At 42.5% G+C, this 21,459-nt stretch overlaps 5 non-coding genes across 5 annotated transcripts; 4 read left to right on the plus strand and 1 right to left on the minus strand.

Annotated features, from left to right (window-relative positions):
- Positions 1 to 1,462: 1,462 nt before the first annotated feature.
- Trnaa-agc lies at positions 1,463 to 1,534 on the plus strand. Its single transcript has one exon. It is a non-coding gene; the product is annotated as a tRNA-Ala (tRNA).
- A 4,605-nt stretch (positions 1,535 to 6,139) lies between these two features.
- Positions 6,140 to 6,211, plus strand: Trnaa-agc. The gene has a single exon. It is a non-coding gene; the product is annotated as a tRNA-Ala (tRNA).
- A 5,509-nt stretch (positions 6,212 to 11,720) lies between these two features.
- Trnaa-ugc lies at positions 11,721 to 11,792 on the plus strand. Its single transcript has one exon. It is a non-coding gene; the product is annotated as a tRNA-Ala (tRNA).
- A 1,660-nt stretch (positions 11,793 to 13,452) lies between these two features.
- On the plus strand, positions 13,453 to 13,524 carry Trnaa-agc. Its single transcript has one exon. It is a non-coding gene; the product is annotated as a tRNA-Ala (tRNA).
- Positions 13,525 to 19,749: 6,225 nt separating this feature from the next.
- Positions 19,750 to 19,823, minus strand: Trnat-agu. The gene has a single exon. It is a non-coding gene; the product is annotated as a tRNA-Thr (tRNA).
- Between the last annotated feature and the right edge of the window lie 1,636 nt (positions 19,824 to 21,459).

The following is a 21,459-nucleotide window of genomic DNA, read 5'->3' on the forward strand; positions in this document are numbered from 1 at the left end:
CTGGAATTGCAAGATTTTAGGGCCCACCCAATTCAACTGACTCAGGAAATCTGGTCCTAATGTATGTCAGCACAGAGAGCTTCCTGCTGAGTCCAGTGCTGCTACACTTGGTGAGAGATGGACCGGAAGGAGCAGACTTCTGATTTCACCCTTTAGAGAGTATGTCTTCTGATTCTTAGAGGAAGCACAGGAAATGATGGAGACCTGGGACATAATGAGATGTCATTTCTGTCCTGAGTTCTAAGGACCCACTCTCCATTCTTCCTATTGCATCGGCATGGTCTTAATTGTCAACAGGAGTGGTTTGTCACGGTGGAGACATGCCTCTGGACCTCATCTTCCTAAAGAGTAGCATCAGATAAAGATGCCCAAGGAAAAAAAAAGAGTGTGCACTGGGCACCTCCGATTCCGTTGGAGGGAGTGTGACTACCGCTGAGGCCCTCTGGTGTCACCAGACTTCAAAAATAGCGATTCTTCCAGCATTGCGCTGGGAAAAGTTGATATTTACAATTTCATGGAAGTATTTCAGCTTACTTTTTGTTTTGTTTCTTTTGTTTGTTTGTTTGTTTTTGTTTGTTTGTTTTTTCCAGCGTGTAGATTCCTGCTGTTGGACTACCCAGCCAAGGTCGTGTAGGCCAATCCAATAAATTTTCTCTTATAATATATACATCCTATTGTTTCTGTTCCGTCAGAGAACCTTGTCTAATAAGTACTCTTGCTTTTCCTTCTGCTCTCAGGTCCAGTTCTCCCCTCTTTCTTTCTTTTTCTGGGATTTGTTACTCCGGTTTCTTTCCGGTCTTTCTCCTCTCCTATTTTTTTCCCCAAGATCCTAGTTTATTTCATTGAATTATATCCTCAATCCCATTTCGACTATTATGCCAAGGCTGGGCGAGCGGGAGAGAGCGCTCATGCATGCACCAAGGAACGGAAGAGCTCTAGGACTCTGACAATGCTGGGCAAAGAGGGTTTGTGCAGATACAACCTTTTTTTTTTTTTTTTTTTTTTTTTTTAGACTTCTTGCGGGAGGTTGCGGAGGGGGTGGGGTGGGGCTCAGTGCCTTGCCCTGGAGCCACCCAGCTGCTTCTCGGAGTCTATAAGAGCCCACACCCAGCTGCCCCACCAGTCCACAGCCCTCCCGCCGGTTTGCTTTGTTCTTCCCATCCTCCAGCATCACACTGCAGGGTCTGCCACCTTCCACAGCAGAGATCACCATCCGTCCAGCCCTCTCTCTGGAGCAGCATGGGAGGTTACCTGTTACCCGCCCCAGCCGAAAGGTCATAGGAGGTCCCCGGGCACGGATCCAGACTTTTCAGATCCCCTTATTATCTTTCTCTTTGACTAGCTTGTTTTCCACACCGTATCTGAGACACCGTATTCAACATACATTATAAACAGCAAAGCACCTGACAGCTGGAGTGGCGACATCCAGTCATAAGAATATTTTTGAGGAAATGGTGCGCGAGGGGGTGTAGCTCAGTGGTAGAGCGCGTGCTTAGCATGCACGAGGCCCCGGGTTCAATCCCCGGCACCTCCAACTTCAACACGTAGCACTGCGGTGGTAGTTTATCTTTTTCCAATTATAGAGCACCTTTTATTGGTTTCAATACATTCTTACAGAAACTGAGAAAGACCAAGGGAGACAAAGTCCGTCTACTCTGTCCTGTTTTGTACTATCGAGGCATTTCGACCCAAAACATAGCATGGCCAAGTGCCTTGATACTGAAAAACAGAGAGGCCAGATGCTAAGACCAGGCAGGAAGTAGGAAAGACTGGAGAGGGAGGCATGGAGGGAGGGAAGAAAGAGCGCGGTGGGTAATCGGAAGCTTTCCAATTTTCCCTCCCACGGTAACTTCCCCTTCGTGGGTCCTCCACCCGGTTCTGTCATTTTTCATTTTTGTATTTTATGTGCATTCAAGTAACTATTAAAAGTATAGTGCTGTGTTTGAATACAGATAAAGTTCTTGGTGTGTTAAATAATAACTTTAATTAAATAATTTTAATTAAGCCTCTGGGTCTGACTGGCTTGAAGTAGGATTTCAGATTATTTAAAGCCCGAGTTAATGAAGGGAATCGGGAAACACACTCACCTTCCTTCACTCCCTATCTGCTTCCACCTCACATTTTGAAGGGCCTCATATACGCATGTGTGAGTCCTTCACGACAAACTTGCAAACATCAAGCACAACACTGACAAAGAACCTGGGCTACCTTACCTGTCTGGATGAGGGACGCTAACATTTAAGGCATGGGCTGCCCTCAGGACCGAGCCTCCGAAGAGAGTTTCGAATTGGCTCTGGAATGCTGACCTGGGAAGACTGCTTCGGCAGGTAGTTGTAGGAGCTTAAACAAAGATCTGCACTCCGTGCCCAGGAATGGATGTTAATGTAAGCCCTCTACTTTTACAGGGTTTTTCTGGGTAGCCCTACCTGTCCTGGAACTTGCTCTTCAGACTCGACTGGTCTCGAACTTGGAGATCCAGGAGCCACCACCGCCCAACTTTTTTTTTTTTTNGCCCAACTTTTTTTTTTTTTTTTTAAATTATCTACTGTCTATTTATTGAGGAAGGGTCTCATTTAGCCCAGGCCTCAAACTCACAGTATAGTCTACAGCTATATAGAAAGAGTCATTTTCCCCTCAGTTACATTAGCTCTTCTATTTTTTTTTTTTTTTTTTTTTTTTTAATTAATGAATTTAATTTTTATAAGCCAGGGTTTTTGCTATGTAGTCCTGGTTGTCCTGGAATTTACTGTGCAGACTAAGCCGACTTCAAACCGTAGATATTTATTCAGTGTTGTAGGCAATGTTCCTTGGAATTGCAGCGCTCCTTCCCAAAGGAAATATTTGCTTCAGGCAGAAAGAGGAGTCCCAGGAGAATCTGAGAAAAATGGGTACTTAAAAGATTCTCGAGGTCCCTTACATGGCAGTTTTAAAAAGAATCAATTGCAGGCGGTTGAGACTCCGACTGGCCAAACTAAGAACTTGAGAGAAGGCTCAAACTTTGCAGGTACCTACCGCTCTTTCCGAGAACCCAAGCTGCCCGTACTCCAACTCTAGGGACATCAGTCGCCTCTGGCTGACTTCCCTACCCACGTACACACATATACATATATGCATAATTTAAAAAATGTTTTAAGGAAGATAATTTATTTTTATTTTGTCGTTATTTATTTAAAGTATTTGTATCCTCTTTGTAGTTGTTGTTAATTTTGTTTTTGTTTTGGTCTGTCAAGACAGGGTTTCTCGGTGTAGCCCTGGCTGTTCTGGAACTGGCTGACTTTGACCTCTAAGAATTCAAAATACTCAAACAGTATTAACTTTATGTGATGGTGCATGTCTTTAAGTCCAGCATTCAGAAAGTAGAGGCAGTTGGATTTCTTATGAGTTCATGGTCAGCCTGTTCCACAAATCTAAATCCAGGCGAGCCAAGGTCATGTAGTCAGAGCCTAAAACAAACAAAATCAACATTTTCAAACCAGGTGTGATGCCAAACTTCCAGTCCTCATACTTGGAAGATGGAGGCTAGGATCAACAGTTGTAGGTCATCTTCAGCCACATACTGAGTGTACAACCAATCTGAGCTACAGGAGTCCTTGTCTAACTAACTAACTAACTAACTAACTAACTAACTAACTAACTAACTAAGGGCCAGGCTTGGTATGTAGCCTTTAGTCCCAGCACTTGGGAAACAAAGACAGGCAGATGTCTGTAAATTTGAGGCCAGCCAGAGTTACTTAGTCTTATACAACAACAATGGACAAGAATTGTTTTTACAAAGTGAGAGACATTTATGGAATATGGAATATATCGGCTTTGGCAGGTTAGCCACCCTTAATAGAATAAACAGAAACAAACTTTTCTCACAAGTTTTTGAGGCTAGTGTTTTTGTTTGATCCTTTATAAGCAGACACAGATGGTCTGATGAAGATGATAGTTGTTTTATTTATAGCATGGCGATTTGCAATACCACCTTAATAATAGACCCAAGTTCAACTACATGTATAGGATAATATAATAAATTAATATTACCTGTGTACATAGTGTTAACTATGTGACTTCACAGTTCTCAGTTAAGTCTTATAGAGAACACAAGACAGTGAAGTACAATTTTTATGCCACGTATAGTCCAAAGAAGGATGTGCCATAGCCTTGCTTTTGGGCTGTTTGTTTTTCACATGGTTTTGCTTTGTTGCTGTTGTTGGTTGGACTTGTGTGTGTGTGTGTGTGTGTATGTGTTTGTTTTGAGACAGGTTCTCTCTATTATGGAGCCCTGACTGTCCTAGAACTCACTGTGCATATCACGCTGGCCTTGAATTCACAGAGATGTACCACCCTTTGCCTTCCAAATGCTGAAGGCAGGAGTCACTTCACTGGGTTCCTCATGCTTTCGATTTTTGAATGAGTGCAAGCACCAGATAGGGAAAAGCAGTAATGTACTACAATCATCAAATTGGTATTTACAGTATCCAGCATTCTTTGGTCTTTTCAAGAGAGGGCTTTTTTTGTAGTCCTTGGTTGTCTTGGAACTTGCTCTGCAGACCAAGTTGACCTTGAACTCAAAGATCCACTGGCCACTGGCTTTTGAGTATTATGGTTAAAGGAGTGCTCCACCACCCAGCTTATTAATTTTTAGTACCCTTAACCTAAAAATATGGAACACAGAAAGCACTAGCCTCTAAATAAACCTGGAAAAGACAGGAAACTCTTAAACTGATTTCTGGATTTTTTCAGTGTACATCGCTGTTAATCTCACGCTTCCATGGGAGAAGATGGGTCCAGGACCTTTAAATTCCACCATCTTGCTGGTGTTACTCACTTGGAGCCTGGTGTTAAAGTCCAAGCCTACCGTCTATGCCTTTTGATTGGATTGTTTAATTCATTCATATTTAACAGTACTGGAATAATTGGGTTTGTACCATCATTTTCCCTTTTGGTTTTCTACATCTCATATCTACTTCATTCTTCAAATCTTTTTTTAATAGCAAGTGAATACTTTCTAATACAGCACTTAGACTTTATTAATTATATATTCACGATTTTTTTTAAAGCTTTCATTTAGACGGCTTATTTATATAGTTTACACTATGCAAGTTCATGTATTGGGATTACCTTGTTTTACGAAAATTTAACCCCAGTTATATATGGGAAGGTCACACCTACAAAGCTCTAGGCTTTCTGCTCTTGTGATATTGATGTGATACACATTACATCTATCAGTTGTAAAGTAAAATTTATATTGGTATTATTAATTTACTTAGTACCTGTCACTTAGCCCAATACTGCTTTGCTCTGGTGACATCCATTGTACTGCAAATGTTGCACACACATATTTCAGCCCTGTGTTATATTCTCAGCCATGCATATCTTTATACAGTTGCATTATAAATCAGTTAAGAGGAGAAATGAGAAAAAGTACATTACTATAATTTTATTATTACTATTATTAATGTTATGTCAGCACATGAACTAATTAGGTTCGCTATTGCATTTTCATATCATTCACCACCTTCACCATTGCTCCACCCCCTCTGGCTGGTCCTCTCCCTTCCTCCAAACAGCTCATTTTCCATGCTCATATCATCTGTGATAACATAATTATATATCTATATCCTTTGTTCACATTAATTTATCATCAGGAGTCACAACTTTCGATCTGAAAAAACGCCTTTAGTTCCCTCTCCCTCCCCCTCCCCCTCCCCCTCTCCCTCTCACCTTTCCCCCCCACCCCCTCTCATTTTTCAGTTTTGGAAACAGAGTCTCACTGTATATATAGTTCTGGCTTGTCTTGCAATTCTAGGTAATCCTCCTGTCTCCACCCCAAGCGCTGGGATTACAGAGGAGGTACATCGTTCCGGACTCTGCAACCATTTAAAATTAGGCGGCGGGCAAGAAGGGAATAAAGACGGACAGAAAGTATTCAACCTGGCTCTTTCCGGGCTCAGGGAGACACAGGACCCAGACCTTCGAAAAGCTATTGGTTCGGACCCGGGAGCGCGCAGATGGTCAGATGCCAGGATTTGGCTTGTTTTTCAAAAACTCGGTGAAAATAATTATGGCCTTCAGCTTCTATTCACAGTACTTCCAAAACCTAGCAAAAATCAGATTTCTGTCTTGAATGTATTCCCGAGAGCTTAGCCGTGTCGGGGGTGTAGCTCAGTGGTAGAGCGCGTGCTTAGCATGCACGAGGCCCCGGGTTCAATCCCCGGCACCTCCAGTGTTTTCAAGTATTAGTTTGCTCGCTTTTCTCCTGATGAATTTACAATTTTCCTTACTCGAAGAGAAAGCCAAACCCTTTCACATAATATTAATGCTGCGGGAAAGACAACAAACCTAGACTTCATTGCCGCAGAGCCTATCACCATCTCAAAGCCGTATAATCAGAAGAAGATGGAAAATCTGAAGATACAGTTAGGAACAGCGGTTCTCTCAGTCCAAAAACTGCAAAGTTCAGGTTCTGAAGGTGACGTGAGCATCTACCTTCATTTCCAGGAAAGAAAAGGATCAATGGTTTAACAGGAGAATAGCACAGTTTCTCTAAAGTTTTCCTGTTGAAATAGCTGTTTTTACCGCATCGTCCTGCAATTCTGCACGTGGGTTCCCGGTTTGTTCTCAGTTCTGGAATCCACTCACCTGAGACAGCAGCGCCGTCTGTAGGAGAGACGGTGTCTAGACCCTGGCGAGAAATCGCAATCTGGGTTAGCAGTGTATAAAAATTAAAACCTCATTTTAAATGGTAATCCAGGCCGATCCGTCGACATTAAAGCTTATGAGGCTTCCGTTTGAATGTGTTTATAGATTAAGAAAATAGGAATTATGGATTTCTACGTCTGAATAACCTTCTTGTTCCTGTTTTCTTGGTTTTCTCACTTCGTGTTATTAAGATGTTTGTAATTTCTGAATCACTGTACACAGTTGAATATGTGATATTCATTTTCCTTTTAATTCAAAAAAATTGAAAATGTTGCAATTAAGACTGATACTTTATAATGAAAACCTGAACATTTGTGTCTTTGTTTTCTATTTTTAAATAAGATAAAAACCTGTGTTTGTTGCTTTTGTTCTCTCTACAATTCAAGAATGTTCATATTAACACTTTTAAGCTATGAAAGATACCTTTTTAATTTAAAATCTTTTGCAACTGTAATGAAAATATGAACTGAAGGACAAAGCTGGCCTGTAATGTCACCAGGGAGTTTTCAGAAAAGTTCAAAAGACATGCATTCTCAGAACAAAGTGTCTTAACCGTTCGGGATTTGGCTCTGAAGAGAGGGTACAACTGCCTCAGAATCCGGGCTTTCTCTGACAGAAGAAAACAACCCTTTTCCTGATCTGTTGATGCATTTGCACTCCTTCCCTTTTCTTGTTCCCAAAGTTGAGTTTCACAGCATCTCTTGCCACCATTGTGCCTGGAGAAAATTATTAGCAAGTTCCAGCCATGGGGAGTCCACCAGTCTGCATAGAGAAAGGAATATGATCGATCTAGGTGGGAAAAGGCCCTGGTTACTGTCATTGTTTCTCTGTCTCCTGTTAGGGCTCTGCGTACATGGAATAGATTTCATGGGGCACATTTACCTCTGACATTTAAGGAAGAAGAAAAGAAGGGACAAAGACCTAGACCAGAACTGGGGTGACTCCGGCAGAGTTTGCCTAGAGACAGTGATGTCGTGGGTTCCATTTCAGAACTGCAAAGAAATAATAAGGCCAAAAGCTTAGCCTGACAAAGTCATAGGAAGTATAAGATAGATGTTCCAAATATATTATTGTATATATCTCTTGACCTCACAAGAGATCCATGTAGTGAGAGTTTGGGTATCTTAAAAAAATCCAGATTTGTATTGTGAATGGGTTTTTGTTTTAATCCCAGGTATGGGACAAGAGGCTGCTTCACAGCAGGTGATTATGATCTGTCTCATGCTCTAGTAGGAGCATGATTTTTGCCAGGTGCAAACAGTTTACATTTGGAATTTTGGGGACTGTGGAGAGGGGATAAATGCCAGAGAGGAACTTTGGCAATTCAAGAAGGTTGCTGCTCCTCCTCTTGTTGTAGTTTGCCAAGTGGTTGTGAGCAAAGAGACAAGAAGTTGGAGATATCCTGTCATGAAGATTGGACTTGCCTCAAGGAACCCCAATGACCCTAATTAGCAGGAAGTAGTCTAAATAGGTCTACACCCACTTTTCCCTCTAACCTTCTTCCTCTCCTACCTAGCGTTGGGAGGTTGGAAGCGATTAGGGTAGAATAAGGCATGGAAGGGTGGTAGGTATAAGAACCCAATAAAATAAATTTAAAAATAGGGCCCCCCACAGGTCCACCTGTGTGTAATACCATTGTGCCCAGCTGAATTTTGATCCTACTGAGACACACTTACCCAGTCCTGTTTATTTTAAGACTGTCCTTCAACAACCTCATCTTTTTTGTTTTGCTTTCTCCAGGAGAAATAAGAGATTGGGAAGTTTTTGTCATTTCAGTTAACTTGTTTGTGGTATTCAGACCCTTTAAGTAAGCACTCTGCCGTTAAGCCCCATCCTATTTCAAGCCTTGGATGGTCTGAAAGGAAAGGGGGTGTGGCTGTGTGAGACCTAGTGCTTCCCTGTGAGGGGTGGAAGTTGTGTGGATGTAAATGTCCTTAAGGCTGTCCTCCCACTCAAAATGCAGTGCTGTATTCTTTTTCAAAGGCATTTACATTACCCATCCCAATTCAAGCTCACTGACTAAAGTCTCGTACAGTGCCTGGTTCCATGACCCGAAGTCATGAGTGCTTCCTTACATCCAGTGATAAAAATAAATTAAGCCAGGAATGGGGCCCAAAGACTACAACAAGATGGTTCTGGAAGGACCTTGAATACTGCCTTTGAGATGGGTTGGGTGATGCCCAGGGGCCGAGTGCAGGCTCCTGATACCCCCCATACCCTCTCAAAGAAACACTCAGTTCTCTGACTAGTTTTTATTTCCTGCACACAAAATAAGTCAACACATGATACAAAACGTTCATTTTAAACCTACACAATTTAGACCTTGTAGTGGTTAGTTTTTTTTTGTTTTTTTGTTTTTTTGTTTTTTTGTTTTTTAAGTTGACAGAAAAGTGTCTTGGAAAGCAGGAACTCTCAGTTGAGGAATTGTCTCCATTAGACTGGCTGTAGGCAAGTCGCTGGGAGCACTTTCTTGATTAATGATTGATGTAGGAGGGCCCAGTCCATTGTCTGCAGTGCCAGCCCTGGGTTATATAATAAAGTAAACTGAAGCTGGGTGGTGATGTGCCTTTAATCCCAACACTAGGGAAGCAGAGCCAAGTGAACTCTGTGAGTTCGAGGCCAGCCTGGTCTATCTATAGAGGGATTCCAGGCCAGCCAGGACTACACAGAGAAACCCTGTCTCTAAAACAAAACAAAACAAAACAAAACAAAACAAAACAAAACAAAACAAAACAACAGTAAGTGGAGTAAGCCAGTAACTGGTTCCTACATAGCCTCTGCTTGAGTTCTTGCCCTTGCTTTCTGTTATGATGGAGTCTAACTTCTAAGATGTCATAAACCCTGTTTTCCTAAATTGCTTTTGGTCATAGTTTTATCACAGCAAAACAACTACGGCAGACTACATGAGCCACAGAACCTCTTAGGCTGATGTCAGAGTAGATGATGTACACATACCCAGTCTCTTAGTTTCCTACAGCCGGAGCGATTGTAGCTAAGGTGACCACATCTAGAATCAACTAAACGGCAACCATCTGTGAGAAACTCTCTTGATGGGATTATTTGAGATAGGAAAACACACTCTAAACCTGAGCTTCTCCTGGTGGCACCTCCCAGAAAAGGACAGGAAAGATGAGAGCTTTTGCTTTTTGTTTGTTTGTCTTCACACTTGCTGGCAAGTTCATCTGTTCTGTTGCTGAAGCATTTCTGTCCTCTGTCATCCCCACCTCCCCCCACGCCCCGCCCCGCCCCGCCCTCATGGCTCCGCTCTGGTCTGTCAGCCTGTCTACCTGTCCACTTGTCTGCCACTACCCTTTCCCCAGGACCTCATTCTTCTCCCTTCCCTCAGTAAATCCCTTTATACCAGATCTGTTGCGTGGCATAATTTCTCAGAGGCACACATTAGCATGGGCCCACCAGGTAATCCCTTACCGCGTTATATTAAACAGCCGTAAAACCCAATGAAACCGGCCTCGAACTCAGAAACACACCTAGCCTCTGCCTCCCAAGTGCTAGGATTAAAGGCTTGTTCTTCATCTAAAGATGTTCAAGAATTCCGCCTCCAAACCACATACACGACTGCCATTTCAAACAGACCGAGTTTCAAACCCTTTTACTTTTATGGTGGGGTAGCTCTAGCTGACTTTGCCTCAGGCTATAGAGCAAAGACTACAAGACCTCGACCAAGCAACTGGCTTTAAAATAGGCAGGCGCTTTCCATTCTTTAGCGTTCTACGCTATGGAGGCTTTTAGAGGCACAGCGAACTGTACCTCTCCAGGACACAACTAGCTAACGGCATCTGACGACCTCGGTATCTTCTTAAGCTTTTACATGTTGCCAACAATTAGGTTTTCTATGTACAATAATCAAAACTCCTGGCACACATGAGTTCTACCACCAACACCTGTGAAAGGAACCTAGCTATTTAACTGCAAAAGTGAACACATTCTCAGACCCAGAGAACCGCAGAACTGACATTAAGGGTGTGAATGGTGGGTGGTCCTTATGTAAAGAAAGACATTTAAAAAATATACTGATCCTACACCTGAAAGTTTCAATATTCTGAAAGAATGGTTAAGAAATGAGACTCCAGGTAGATGAAATAGCTTAATTGGAAGAGGGTAATGATCTAAAGGTCACTGGTTGAATCCCAGGAATTCAACTGATAACTACAAATTGATAACTATGCCGCTAAATTGATAACTATGATGACTTTAACATTTGTATCTCATACTCAAAAGTATATACTATTTAACTATAGCTTTTACTGGTTTGTAAACCCAAATCAAAGTTATCTGTACTTTCCCCACTTCTTTGGTTGCATGTCCTGCTAAGGTTTGTAAAGTCTTAAATGACATAGGGTAGGTTTTATTTAAAATATTGAACCTAGAATATTTGAATAGCTTTGAAGATTAAGAAGTCTAATGTGCTATACACTGTTACAATTCCAACTTATTTCTACTTTGATATTGCGCATGTGTATAGAAGAGGTGTTTTTACCAGAAGAATTGTGAACCAATTCATAGAAAAATAAGTATATAGTAAGCATGGTGAGTTTGGCATTTGCAAAGAAGGTCTTCCAAACAGAGCATCTTGGCTTTGCACTTGGAGTGCAACTCAGTGTGGGTTCTTTTGTATTTAAATTTGTAATGTTCAACTTGTTCTGTGGATAGTTATAATACAGAACAATCTTTTTCTGTGTTTTCTGACAACGCATTTTCTTCCAGCAGCTCTTGCCTTTCATATTTCCATTGAACAAACACAAGAAACAAAGTCTCCCGGGTGGGGAAAAGGGATGTTTCGTTCACTTTGTGCCTCGGTTGAAGGAATTCTAGAAGATATTAAGAGAATCCAGAATTGGATTCTTCGCCAGGCGCAGTAGGAGATCCTTGCGGCTCAAAGTTAGCTCCCTGAGGTCATTTAGAGCTTTCCCTGTGTTCAAGGTCCTGTGCTCAAAGTACCTTGACATGTGTAACAAAGCCGGAGAGCCAAATTCATTTCTAGAGAAGCATTAAAGAAAGCCCCTATAGGAGCAGGGGGTGTAGCTCAGTGGTAGAGCGCATGCTTTGCATGCATGAGGCCCCGGGTTCGATCCCCGGCACCTCCACTTCTCTTTTGTCCTGTGTCAAACCTTTGCAGTACACCTTGCCAGAATGCTTAAAACTCTGTTTGTGGTGTTTCTGTTGAGGATCCCTCGACAGTTGCTACCTGCTTAGCTGTTTAAACTTCGTATCAGCCGAAAGCTGTCTTTGCCTGCTCCCAAGACAGCAAGATTTTCTTCCATTTTTCCTAAAGGTTTTAAGTTTATACCCATAATCCATTTAGCTTTAATTCGCATATGAGATGTGGAGTTCATTCATTTATTCTTATGCTTGGACGCACAAACTTTCCAGTACCATTTCTTAAAAGTCTATTTTCCCTGAACAATATTACTTTAGCCGCTCTTTACAAAAGACTATCTGTGGGAGTTTGCTCATTGTAGAGACATATAGACACGGAATAGAATAGAACAGAAGAATAAACAGTCCTAAGAATTGTCGTTACGTAATAGTAGAAATAGAAGTCAGTTAGACTGGTCCTGTGATAGATTGTTTAGGAGAGTTTCAGTTATTATAATTGTATACACATTTATTAGAGTTGTTATGACTTTTTATACACATTTTAGAATCGTCTACTCTATATCTACAAAATATTTTGCTGGGATTAAAAAAAAAAATGGTTGTGGAGCTGGACGGATGGCTCAATGATTAAAAACAAACGAGTTGCTCTTTCAGAAACCCGGGTTCAAGGCCTAGCCTCTACACAGCAGCTCACAGCCTTGTATAATTCCAGTTCTGGGGGGGTCCAATGCTCTCTTCTGGCCTCTGTGGGTACCAGGAACATACATCCATGCAGGCAAAAGACCCATGCACATCACTCACACACACACACACACACACACACACACACACACACACACACACACACACACACACACACACACACACACACACACACACACACACACACACATACACTGCTGCTCGATAGAATGCTGGGTTTGAACACTCTATCATTGACACACACACCGGCCTCTTGTCGAACTTTAATAAGAATTTTATTAACTCTGCTTATGAAGTTAACTTGCAAACTGTGGATGTAGTGAGTCTATATATTGTCATACTGACACTCAAATATTTCTCTTTTGTGAAAGATTATACCTGCGGCTTCTGCGCCCACCCCTCCCCCACCCATCTTCCCTGCACATCTTAGGTTCTGTCAGGTGCTGTACCACTGAATCACAGCCCCAGGCCCTGTGAAAAGACTTGGGCTTGCTTCTCCTTTCAGAAGTTTCATAGAATCGAGTCCTCAATGTGCTAGACTTAGCTCTATTTTCAGTTCATTTCCTATCTTCCCACCTGTATCTACATTTCTCAGAAAAGTCACAGGCTCCTTTAAACAAACAAACAAACAAACAAACAAACAAAACCTGGCATTCCTTTTTGGAATCTTTTCAACAGCTTCGTGGGTACTCCTGTAGGAAGGGAGAATCTGATGTCCCACTTAAGATTCTGTATTGGGGTCTGTCCTGGCGGGGTGCTGGGATCTGCTGCCTTACAGGAGGCAACTATGAGGAGATTTTTTGAGGTCTTTCATACAGAACATATCTCTGTGTCTAGAACGAATAATTAAAAAATTCAGAAAGAGAAATTCAAGAAACTAAGCATTACTCAACCTTAAACAAAAATGTAAACTACAATATAGAACATCCAGGAGACAAGTCAGTCGGGGGTGTAGCTCAGTGGTAGAGCGCGTGCTTAGCATGCACGAGGCCCTGGGTTCGATCCCCAGCACCTCCATTCTAGTTTCATGTCTCACTGTTTGTGGAGAGGTGTTTCGTGCTGAATATTTTTCCGTATTTCTCCCATTCACAGTGATGTAAACTGTTTGCTATTTATTCATTTCTTCAATGGCTCCTCGGTTTCTACAATAGGACTGCTTCTCCGCAAGGAAACGGCTGGCAGGCCATATGCCTCTGCCAACTCAAGATTTCATGAAAGCATCGAAGCAGGAAGCATGCCACCCCAGAAGCTGCATTCTCTTGTGCGCTCATTTCTCATTATTATTAAGACGCCGGGAAGATAAAGGCCGAAAGAGGAGAGAAAGGCTTTTGTAAAATTCCTATGGACTTTACTCCCTCCCACGTCCCCCTGCTTAGCAACAATGAGCAAATCCCTCCCTCCTGTCCCCAACTTTGTTTTCCCCACCCACACCACACAGAATCTCGATGCGTATAAAAAAAATCAACCTTAACCACTTGGCTGGACACCCTGAGCCCGACTTTTCTTCCACCTGTCCCCTCCATTTCTCCTTCACCTGTCCCCGCACCGCGAACGAACAGGACTTCCGGACACAACCTTGACTCAGTGTACCAGTCTTTCCTCTGGGACACCAGTGTTTAGGGCGCCTTTCCAAGGAAAGATGTTTCACATTTCTTCGGTTGAGGCAATTCCTCCCCTCCTCCCCCCCCGCCCCCCCCGCCCCGCGATAGGAAGAGCGGCTAGTCTTCTCAACGCTGTGGCAATAACTTTGAAATGAAAGGAAACATAAAAGACTCATGGGGCCATGTGAGGAAACCCGAAGTTTTAGAAATAGCAAGAAACATCCATTCTTTATACCTCTGTGCCAGCTGCGGTTGTAGAATCTGTACAGGAGCTTGAGGGCTGGGGTGAAGAGGTTATTGCAAACGTTTAAGTTACTCTGCACTCCCCAACATCTGAAATGCCACCTTCATATTTCTGTGTGGGTCCCAGAAGCAACTCAGAAGCTCGAGACACAACTAGGGGTGGGAGGGGGGATTTTCTTCTGCATCTGGTCTGCTCACTGTCACAGGGCAGGAGGGCGTGGGAGAGGGTAAAGTCTAAAGGAGTTTTATAAAAGTCTTTTCCTCTTCTTTCGGCCTTTTTCTTCCCTGTGTCTTAATAATAATCAGACATGAGCGCACAGAGGAACGCGACTTCTACGTTGTCATGCTTCCTGCTTACAAGGTACCCCAGAGTGAAGGCTGTCCCCAGGTTTCTCCACCACAACCCCTTTTGGCATGATTGAGTGCAGAGACTGGTTCGGCATTAAGTAAAACTGGTGTTTGTTTTTCTCAGTTTAGAGAGGAGAGCAAGTCTTAAGTAAGTATGTAAGAAGCAAATGACGTCCCGAGGTCCCGATCCTACTATTGTTTGACCCTGGGAGGGCATGCGGGGGACCAATGCTTCAACTCCACAGGAGTGGCAAAGCTTTCCCCTTCTAGGTAAGGCTTAGGGGCATGGCAAAGCCTTCTCTGGTCCTAGTGCAAATGCTGACACTGTGCAGAAGCAGGTGTTACTAACGACTGATCACAATGTGTGCAAAAATTAGCAGATGCAGCTTCCTTCTCCAGGGTATTTACAGCCAGAGACCTCTTACCTACAGTCGAGTACCTAACTCTTCCCCCTGTGCTGAACGTAGTAAACTCATTGAGGTTCCTGATTGTTGAGAAGTAGATGTGCTTGATCAAAGCAAGCACAGCCCAGGGGATGCCAGTTTTTCTGTACATGCGTCTGTGTGTCTTTACTTCCTTGGTCAGGTTGAGTCCCAGCCACTCAGGAATTGACATCTCAACTCATCTGTGTCTGAGTTCCCCAAGGCGTCTTTTCTAGTTCTGTTCTTTTGCACTGGTCGCTTAGCAGTTCTGATGGACTGAAAGCCAGAAGCTGTGGTGTGGGACATTGGTGTGACTGTATGGAATTCTGCAGTTCAACGAAGTCTGGGGATTACCGGGAGCTCCACTGGACTTGGCATTGTCTATGCTGAGGCCTCAAGATTCCAGCATTCAGTTATTCTCTTTTCTTGGACAGATTGTCCACAGTATTGATTTTCTGGGAACTTACCATGGCCAGAGTTGGGTTGCTTTTGCAATCTTAACTCTCATAGATATTAACAGGTTGGGAAGATACACCAGGGTGATTGCCCCACACCAAAATGGGGAAACTGCAGACCTCTATGAATTCAAGACCAGCCTGGTCTAAAAAATAAAAAATTAAAAAAAAAATGCTGTCACAACTTGGCAGAACGCAAGATGAGCCAAGAAAATTCCAAGGGAATTGTCTCTGCTTTAAATTCTCTATGCGCATCCCAGGAAATGAGACTAGAGGAAAATGAAAGCTCGTTCTCTTTGTCCTTGCTCCCAAATAGTTTAATTAACAGAATGATCACAAACTGACCTCTGGCAAGAGTATACAGAGGAGGGCCAGTAGAGAGCTCTATGGCTTTGTAGACTAAAGCTCTGTCTAGAGATGAAGTCTTTGTGACGGTTTGTAGATGTTTGGCCCAGGGAGTAGAACTACTAGGAGGTGGAGCCCTGTTGGAGTAGGTGTGTCACTGTGGGCATGGTGCCAAAGACCCTCATCCTAGGTGCCTGGAAGTCAGTCTTCCATTAGCAGCCTTCAGATGCAGATGTAGAACTCTCAGCTCTGCCTACACCATGCCTACCTGGATGCTGCCATATTCCTGCCTTGATGATAATGGACTGAACCTCTGAACCTGTAAGTCAGCCCCAATTACATGTCGACCTTATAATAGTTGCCTTAGTCATGGTGTCTGTTCACAGCAGTAAAACCTTAAGACAGTCCTAGAGGAAACATAAAATTGATTCCTACTCTATTCTGATCTTTTTGGCACACTGATCTTATAGCGCACTGTTGGTTTCTCCAAACTCAGGAAATTGGGTACCATTTTAGAATTTTGACTTCTCCAACACTGTACTACTGTATTACTTTGAGTTATTATTGTTATGATGAAACATCATGACCAAAACAAATTTGGGAGGAAAGGGTGTTGTCTTCCCTTAAAGGTTTCTTCATAAAAAGTTTTCAGGGGTGAAATTGTTTTTCAAAGTTACTCCAACTTCAGAAATTTGTTTTAGTTTTTAAATTTATTAAATTAAGTTAAAATTTTATAATTAAACAACTTCTTCCTCCTGGTGCTGGTTTCATATAGGTTATAAACTGTCCTGTCATAAGCTATATGCACAGCCCTCCATTGTCTTAAAAAATGACACTTTTCATTACTGGGGAGATGAATCCATACTTACCAATATATGTCCCTGAAGCCCAGCAGGTGACCTTTCCAAAACCATCTCTTATAGACAAACCTCTGAGACATGTACAGCAGGTACTTCAAAGAATAAAACCATTTAATTGTTGAATTCTTCATAAAGTGCCTTCAAAGAAAGAAAAATTATGTAAGAAAGTCACAGACAACAACAAAGCAGATAGGGTTGGACTGATGAAGGCCAGCCAGCACCAAAGTAGTAACTGTTCTGTCATGGAATAGCTCTTATGTTCCTGTATTACTGCCGACCTCCACAGAGCACCAAGTCTCTTTCCTATGATGTTAATGGGAATTATTTTAATTTAACTAAACTTAAAAAACTAATCAAAAATGTTTCTGATGCTGAGGGTTCAATGTAGGATTTTGCACGTGTTAGACAAGCACTGACCACTGGGCTATAACCCCAGGCCTCCATTTTTTTTTTTTTTTTTTTTTTTTCGGAGACAGGATCTCATTAAGTTCCCCAGGCTGCTTTTGAAATCACTTTGTAGCCAGAGTAGGTCTTGAGTTTGCAATCCTCGTGTCAGAGCCTCCAGAGTGGCTGGCTGGGTTTATAGTCCCGTATCAACAAGCCTGCCTAGTTAAAGTTTCACTAATAGCTTAGTATGTTGAAACTAAAGTTATCCTGGTGAAAGTAGGAAAAAAATTAAAGACATGCAATTCTGATTTTTTTTCTTAACCCACATTCACAAGAGTGTGCGAGGGGCAGGATTTGAAAAATTATTTTCAACCTAAAATTTGGACCTTTGAGATTATGGAGCTAGATCACTGCTTTCAGTCCAAAGCTGACATCACTTGGAGTTCCTGAATGTGATCAGTATTGACAACATCTCTACTCTGAGGACGCCCCCCCCCCCCACCACACACACCCACTTTGGAATTTGAAAACAGTAACATTCCTTCAAAGATGTCATTCTCTCATTCTCTCATCCTGGATATGCTGGAATTCTACCACCTTGTTGGTTTGAGACAGTTACATGTAACTCAGGTTTGCCTTCAATTAAACTATGTAGCAGAGGATGGATGGCCTTGAATTCCCCAGTCATTCTACCCCCACCTCTCACATGTCAGGATTACAGTCATGTGCACCCCATCCCTTCCAACACCGTTTGTAATTGATTTCTACTGTCAGAGTGAGCAGAGGGTGGAAGGGGTGGAGATAGGACGGCCCTTCACTCCTCAGCCTATAGCTCCATTATGTTAAGATGGGCTGTGCTGCACACCCCTTTATTATGCTGGGAATTGAACTGAGGTCCTGGGTTCATTCTCTCTCTCTCTCTCTCTCTCTCTCTCTCTCTCTCTCTCTCTCTCTCTCTCTTCTTTCTTTCTTTCTTTCTTTTTCTCCAGGGTTAGGGTTAGGGTTACAGGTGCCAATGCAGCCAGGCTTACAGCCTCCAGGAACTAGAGTTAAATAGATGCATTCAAAGGCTGTCCAGTGATGGATTTGCTTGGCTTGGCATATCAGCAAGGAAAAATATGGCTCAAGACAATTTAAAGCTGGGAACCTTGGACGTTTTATTGAGTTATGTGGAAAAAGAAAAGCAACACGGGAGTCCAAGATCACTTGACTCCCTGAATGCTTAGCCTGCAATATACCTCTGAGCCACACAGTCAGCTTGATGCTATTTAGCAACAAACGTGATTGGCTTCATTTCTGATTATTCTCAGGCCAAACAGGAAGAATCTGGATTCCTGATTTCCCAAAAATTCCAGACTGGATCTTTTTTTTTTTTCCACTTGCAAGCATGCTGTTGGTTCTGAATGCTGCCTTAGAAGAGCCGGTTCTTCCTCCACTCCGGCAGTCAGCGCCAAGGTCTCCTCCTGTGATTCTTTGAGATCCTCCCCCACCGCCCCCCAGAAAAAGTACCAGAATGTGCTCGGTTACAATTGTTTTTCTTTCAGTTCCCTTTAATTCCATTTACAAGACTGTCAGCAAGGCAAAAGATAAGAGTGAAGCAACACAGTTTATCCACCGTTGTGTAGCAAACTACTGACAATCGAGGGACTAAAAAAACACACACTTGTTTCATTTGCTCACAACAATCTGAGTTTAAATTTGGGGCATTTTCTCTGTAGCTGCCTTAGGCTTCACTCGTGTGGTGTTGACGATGCCTCTTTTTACTCTGTCTTGGGTTTTCTGTAGTTGATGGTCACCTACCACTGAGGCTTGCTTTGAGGATGCTACTCGCTCAAGAGCCAAATCGCACTTGGAGAACAAACTGCCGATGTTAAAAAAAAATAATTAAACACTGGAAACTTCTTTTACTCAGAAATAAGAGACTGAGAGGGGAAGGGCTGGGAACCTTGGAAGGCTCTCCAACTTGAGTTACTGAGAGGATCCGAGGCAGTCTTGGGCCTGGAGCTAAATTCAGTGAAGGGGTGGGAGGTGAGGGGTGAGGGGTGGGGAGGGGAGAAGAACCTGAGAACGCACTCAATTTTTGTTTGCGTGTCTAAGAACTGGTACTTCCACTTTGTTCTGGGGACGCTGGGCCGGTACACACGCTGCTGGCCCCAATCGTATTAAATCAACATTCATAATATTTCTCTACAAGTTTCTTGGCATTTCACTAAAATCCATGTGCAAGGTCTACAGACCCTTTCTTAATTTGAGGCACTCATTTTTGGTTCTTTATAGAAAATCATGACTAGAAAAATTAGGGTAATGATGAGTGAAAAAAATTCCAGTGGAAGATCTGATTTTGAAAAAGATAAACAACCACCTCCCTCCTCCAATAAAAACCAAAAAAACCTGGAGGTACACATAGATCTGTCTTTTACTTCTTTCTGGCAGGGTTGGGTTAAGCCCATGCTTTAAAAACAGTTTTATCTTTGCAAAGATTTGGTTGATAATGGTAACAGACACAGTAGGGTACCACTGTGGGACTAGTAACAAAACAACTGTCAAAACTTCAACCCTTAAAGGTTGACAATTCTCTTAAAGGCCCTGCTGGGATTTGAACCCAGGATCTCCTGTTTACTAGACAGGCGCTTTAACCAGCTAAGCCACAGAGCCCTTATAAGGAGAGGTGTTTTCCTCTCAGGAGAGAGCATAGGTAGGCAGTGTTTCAGGCAAACAAGTCTGAAAATTAAATGATTACTGTTCCTCGTGTACAGATGACCCAGCAACGGTGACAGCTCAGGTTCCTTGGAGATGCTATGTGACATTTTCCTCTCCAGTTGCTGTGGGCCCTTTGAACAGTAGTGGCTGAGTGCTGCTTCACTCTTTCTCAGAGTCACATATGTCTGTTACTTTCCCTTTACAGTCAAAACAATAGACGTGGGCTTTGATTGTCAAGCTCATTACCAAATTAAAAAAGTTCTTAAGTGCTGAGCCCAGAGCTGAACTGTCAGTACTTCAAAAATAAAAACAAAGGAAGGAAGAAAAGAAGAGAGGGTGAAAGAGGAAAGAATTACCGAGTTATAAAATCATTGCAAAAATCAAATTGTAGTTTTCCTAGGTAAAGATTTGAACATCAACACACTACATTATACCAACGGTACAGGAGATTGTTGTACTAATCATTCAAAATTCCCATATTACAGAGGAATAATCTCACATTAGTGAAAGTCCGATTCACCAAGACTCAGGATTGAGCCTAGAACCTTCTTCAGGTCTTCCCCACAATGCTCTCCCGGGCAAGCCACTGCAGTCACGTGGAGAAGAGGTTTTCTTTTACTTCTTGTCAGTTTTCTTTTTCCTTCTCAACCCTTTTGTCCTAGGACGCTTGAGATTTGAAACGTGTTGTTAGTTGTCCAATGCACCCAGCTTCCCCATTCAGAAGGGTCTGGAGTCTCTATTCTACAGTACCGATTACAGCCCTCCCTGGCAGTGTGGAGGAAACGGCTGGGGAGAAAGGCAGACAGACAGGAGTCCTAGACACCTTTCTGATTATCCACATCCTAGAAGGCACCGCTCAGAAACTTAAAGAAACTGAAGGAAAAATTCTTGAGGAGTATTAATCTAGGTCTTTAGTTACTCATAATCTTCAAAGATCTTCAAGTTCACTGGCAATACAGTTTTGCTGAAAGATTATATATGTAAACATTGCCAGCCTGACTACATGCCACCAAATCTCAAACTGACACACACACACACACACACACAAAACAGAGAAATAAAAGTGACTTTTTTTTTTTCATCACAACCAGATCTCTCCAAAAGACTTTTGTCCTAGAACTCACACCGTAGATAGTCCAGGATGGCTTCGAGCTCGCAATCCCTCTTTCCCTGGTGTTTAATTAGTGTAGGATGTTACCAAAATTATTTTGAAGTTCAGTCAGAATCAATGACAGTTCAACGTGATTGAAGAGCAAAGTGCATGGATCATCCATATGGCACAACTAGAGATGCGGATGTTTTCTAAGGAGTTAAGAAACAATAGTTCATGAGAGCATGAAGCAAAATCTACTAATACATAATGGGGGTGAGTGTAAAATTATGAGTGGGGCAGAAAAGCTTTTCTTGAATGAGGTTAAGAAGTTATGAAAATGTAAGCAGAAGGTATTTTGTGGAGGTACTGGAGTGTATCATGTTATTGAATACCTATCACCAGCAGTGACTCCATCCTACAGTAGCAAACCAAGCAACTGCCGCCATTCCCCTTTGTCAGATATTAGATCTTGAGAGTCCTTTATCTTTTCCTCAAACC

This window comes from Mus pahari, chromosome 16, assembly GCF_900095145.1.
Source record: "Mus pahari chromosome 16, PAHARI_EIJ_v1.1, whole genome shotgun sequence".
Taxonomy (NCBI): Eukaryota; Metazoa; Chordata; class Mammalia; order Rodentia; family Muridae; genus Mus; species Mus pahari.